Source organism: Chinchilla lanigera, unplaced genomic scaffold (genome assembly GCF_000276665.1).
Source record: "Chinchilla lanigera isolate Chin_1 unplaced genomic scaffold, ChiLan1.0 scaffold00132, whole genome shotgun sequence".
NCBI classification, from domain to species: Eukaryota; Metazoa; Chordata; class Mammalia; order Rodentia; family Chinchillidae; genus Chinchilla; species Chinchilla lanigera.
In genome coordinates, this window is record NW_004955533.1 from 1285819 (window position 1) to 1290957 (window position 5139).

At 46.7% G+C, this 5139-nt stretch overlaps 1 protein-coding gene and 1 pseudogene across 1 annotated transcript in view; both read right to left on the reverse strand.

The window, feature by feature from the left end:
* Positions 1–5139, reverse strand: part of Nipa1 (non imprinted in Prader-Willi/Angelman syndrome 1) — a 60266-nt gene that overhangs the window by 41587 nt on the left and 13540 nt on the right. The gene's annotated exons all lie outside the window — the stretch shown is intronic.
* On the reverse strand, positions 446–2031 carry LOC102004004 (annotated as a pseudogene).

Consider the following 5139-nt stretch of genomic DNA (forward strand, 5'->3'; position numbering starts at 1 on the left):
GATGGGCGGGGCCAGGCGTGTGGGCGGGGCCGGGCGCTGGGCTCTGGGGACCAATCGGGCGGCTGCGGCGCGGACCCCCTGCGCTGTGGACTCTCGCAACCGCGGAGACACCTTGGCGCCGCGCACCGGCCCTGGAGCTGCGCCCGGAGAGGCCAGGGCTCGCGGGCACGAGGCAAAATCGAGCCTCCGCAGGGTGAAGAAGGGGACAGTGGGGCCCAAGTTGAGCGAACGAGAGACAGCGCCCGGCGGAGTTCGCCTCCCAGGCGGCGGCGCAGAGCTGCGGTGCGGCGCTGTTCCCCCGGAGCCGCGGAACCGGGCGGGAGCGCGCGACTGCACCCCGAGGACGACTCCTCCCCCCCCGTCCCCCTCCCCCCATCTTCCTCCTGCCTCAGCCTCCCGGAGGTGTACACCATCGCACCGGCTCGCTTTTTCTTTTTTCTTTTTCTTTTTTTTCACCGATGACAATTTATTATTTGTTGGCAGCACACAGACCAAATAGGAATTAGACCAGAATTATGTCTACACAGAAGTGGGCAATGATAGATGCCATTCTAGGGGGAACATGTGCATTTAATCGTGTTTTAGTTGTTTGATCTTCTGCTTGAGTCGCTCAGTTTCCTTCTCCATACGCTCAATTTCCTTTTTATGGTGATAGATCTCATCTTTGTGATGTCTCTTCAGGGCTGCCAGTTTTTCTCCAGTCTTCTGTCGGAAGAAGCGCTCCTCTTCGGCCTGCTCTCTTGCCAAAGGCCCCACCCGCGTCCCGGATCGAGCCGGAAGAGCTGTCATGACCCTTGTCCGAGCTGAGGCCTCGGGTTGGCATGGCCCTCGCTCTCCAACGCCGAGCCGCGCCCGAGACGCCAGCGCCGCACCTGCCACTGTTCCTAACGCGGTAGCCCCTCGTCACTAGGCGTGGCGGCTTCTCTATCGGCTCACTTTTTCTTGTCTTGTTTGTTGTTGTTTTGGTTTGGTTTTTTATTTGTTCTTGGTTTTTCTGAGACAGGGTCTCACCGTGTAGTTGAAGCTGCTCTTACACTCACTACTAACCCAGGCTGGCCTCGAACTTGCGGTGATCATCCTACCTCAGCTGCCAGAGTCCTGGGATTACAGGCTTACGCCACCAAGCTTGGCTCCCTTTAATTTTTGATAAATTGGGACCCTAAAAAATAGGAGAAACAGAATCGAACAACTTTCATCTCATTACTGTGTTTTCGTACATGTTGTGTATACTTTTATGTTTCCAATGACAATACAGTTTCCCTTTATTTAATGCAATATTGTAGTCAAATTCCATGTTGCTAAATAATTGTAATTATTTTAATGACAATTTTTTGGTATAAAGTTAATAACTTTGTCCAAGCATTCAGCTATTACTGGTTGCTAGGTTGCTACCAGTTTTTACTTCTGTTATAAACTATGCTATAACAAACACCTCCATGAATTTTGAAAATATTACAGTATGAAAAATTTTGCAACTCTGTAGACAGCATTATTTTGTGAAGCATTATGAAACCAAACTATGGGCCAGGTATGGTGGCGCACTTCTGTAATCCCAGCTCTTGAGAGGCTGAGGCAGGAGGATCACTGGGAGTTCAAGGCCAGCCAGCCTGGATTACATAGTGAGTTCAAGGCCAGCCTAGACTAGCAAGACCCTGTCCCAAAAAAAAAAAAAAAAAAAAAATCGTACTATTTATGTATGAAAACTGACCCTGAATAAATCTATTCATTGCTTCTTTATGTTGTAGGAACATGTACATATGACATAAAATCTGCCTTCTTTTCTTTAATTTTTTTAAAGAAAAAAAGCCAAAATAATAGGAGAGTAACGATAGTTAATGCATCACATGTTCTTATCTTTCTTTTGTTTAAAAGACTCTCTCCATAATTCAGGCCGGCCTGCCTCAGCCTCCCAAGTAGCTGAGGTGACAGGTCTGTGACTCACCAATGCATTGCACACAGACCATCACCACTTTCTTCCTTTAACTTTTCCTCACCCCAGACGCTGTAGCCATTAAAGGGTTTAGGCCTCATTTCTCCCTCATCCCCGTCCTATGGAGCCTTGAATCTGCCTTCTGTCTCCAGGAGTCTACCCACTCTAGGTATGTCGTGGAAGTAGAACCATACAACAACTGTCCTTTGTGACTGCCTTGCTTCACTTAGCATAATATTTTCAAGAATTGTCCATGGAGTGACGTGGATCAGAACTTCATTCCTTCTCACAGCTGAGCGATATGCTCTGATAGGAATATGCCGCGTTTCGGGTTTTTGTTCATCTGAAAACAGGTACTTGGGTCGTTCCCATCTTTGGGCTTTGTGAATAATGCTGCAGTGAGCGCTGGTGTGAAAGCGTATGCTTGGGTCTTGATTTAAGTTCTTGGGGGCACACACCTAGAAGTGGAATTGCCGAGTCATGTGGTGATCATGGTTAGCGTCTGGAGGGCTGGCCGGACTTTTCCACAGCAACTGCACACTCTACATGCTCAGCAGCAGTGTGGAAGCTTCCCATTTATTGACATTCTCACCAACACTTGTTGTTTTCCAGCTTTATTTTTTTTTAAGCGGCCATCCTGGTGGGTATGAAGTGAGTGCTTTTTTAAAAATATGTTTTCAATATAAGTGATGGTTTGCTGTCGCTGCTGTGTGGTGGTACCTATGGTTGAACCCAGGGCCTCACTGCTTACTCAAGGCCATGACAGTATAGTTTCTTTTTCATTTGTGCATTTTTTTTGAGATAGGGTCTCACTATGCAGTTCAGGCCAGCCTTGAACTCACTGTGTTCCCAGTGAGTTCCCAGGCTGGACTCAAACTCACCATGATCCTCCTGCCTCAGCCTCCTGAGTATTGGGACAACAAGAATGCGCCACCACACCTGGCTTGTGACAGTATTGTTAATATCACAAAGGTATTCCAGGTTTTGTCATATAGAGCAAGCCCATTAATATCAACAGTTATGCAACTCTGGTAATATCAAGTAAATCAGAGACAGTAACATTGTCCAAGAAAAACTGGCTATGGACATAGCATAAGAACCAATAAAGTACTGCCCTTATCCTTAGAAAGGAAATACACAATTATAGTATAAACCCTAAGAGAAAACAAATATTGTCATACAGTGTATATTTACTAAGTGCAATAACTATACCTCCATTAATGATAGAAAAGAATTCAACAGTAGTAACATAGAGTTAACTATCTAAAGATTAATAAAGTTTAATGGTTATATTGTCAAAGATATAAGGGGTTGGAAATAGAAGAATATAAGAGAAAAATTAAAAAATTAAACATTGAGAGATGAGAAGAAAAGAGAAAATATTATATTATGGAGTAGGAGGATTTTATAGAATTGGATAAAGGTAACAGAAAAAAAAAGATAGAAGATCTTTTGCAGGCGGTGCACACCTGCAATCCTAGCACTCAGGAGGCTGAGGCAAGAGGACTGCTGCAAGTTCAAGGCCAGTCTGGGCCACATAGTGAGTTCAAAGCCAGCCTGAGCTACATAGTGAGACCCTGTCTCAAAGAAGAAAGAAAAGAAGAGAAAGGAGAGAAAGAAATAATATAGAGAATAAAAAAGAGGAAAAAGAAAAAAGGACTAGCCAGGCGTGGTGGTGCGCACCTGTAATCCCAGCACTTGGGAGGCTGAGGCAGGAGGATCACCTTGAGTTTGAGGTGAACCTGGGCTACATAGTGAGCTTAAGGCCAGCCTGAACTGCATAGTGAGACCCTGTCTCAAAAAAAACAAAAACAAAAACAAAAAACACAAAAATGAGTATGGCTTCTAAGGAGTACAGCAGAGCAGAAGTGATGGGCGTCATTTCTGAGAATGACTTTGGGAAACCTCTGATTTCTGTCTAGCTCCCTCTGTCCTGGGTTCCCCTCCCCAGAAAACCAGGCTGAGATAGGAGGCCGATAATCCCAGCACTCTGGGAGGCTAAGGCAGGAGGATATTCAGTACAAGCCCAGTCTGGGCAAGCATTTTAGAGAGGCTTTTGACTATTTTCCGCTCATTCAACTGTAACACCAGGGCTAGATTAAGCATACAAAGTAGGAGTACAGTTACATCATCCACGTTTAAGATTCGAGGGTCTCGACCCCTGGAGTCACAGGCATCTGACCCTTTAGCTACTGGAAGCCTGAGCTGTGCTCTTCCTCCACCTGTCTCCGTCTGCCCCTTCTGTCTGTTCCTGCTGCTGCCATCCCGCCATCTTCAATACGTATAGCTACTTGCTGCAAGGTGTATGCTCGGCAGTGACTTCCTTGCCCTACACAAGAACCTTGACTATTTTGGGCCCGTTCAACTGTAGCACTAGGGCTGGCAATGTGGCTCAGTTGGAAGGTCCTGGGTTCAGTCCCCAGGACCGCAAAAAGAGAGAGAAAAGTTTTCTTACAGTGGAAACAGGGGCATCTTGGGGTTTTTCATTCCACCACTGTTGTCCACAAGCTGAGTTTAATTGTAACATTGTTTTGGACAGACACAGCAGCGCACACCAACTCCCACAAGATTGAGGCCAGCCTGGGCTCCACAGTCAGTTTAAGGCCAGCCCGAACTACACAGTGAGACTCTGTCTCAAAAAACAGAAACAAGTCAAAACAACAAATAAGTTACTTTTTAAAATTGTTGGGTAGAAAAGAATATGACCTGACACATGAAAATGTAAGAACTTCAAAACGAAGTTCAACATCGCTAGTCCATCAGCACTTTGCGGCTGCTTTTGTACCTCCAGGGCAGCCTTAACAGGCTTTGCAAAACTAAAACTCTTGCTATCTGCTCCTCTGCCCTCTGTGCCGCTGGCTCAGAGCCCAGCTTCTTTGATTCCTGCCGGTGTGACCTTGGACAAACTGCCTATCTTGTCCGAGGCTCCAGTTCTTATCTGTGAAAGAAAGGAGTTGCTCATCCAGCTTCCCAGGACTCTGACTTCCAAGAGTCGGAGCTGCACTGGCACACAGTGGGCACTGGGTGAATGTGCAGTGCCACTGTTCCCCTGGGAACCACCCATGGGAAGAACGGGCCTGTGGTGGACTGACAGCTGGTGGTCAACGTGTAACGCCCAGTTGAACCGAGTCAGCGTGGTGCTGGGTGTGGGAGCCCACCTGAGGACTGTTGCTGGCAGCATAAGAGGCAGAACTGGAGAGGAAAAAGTT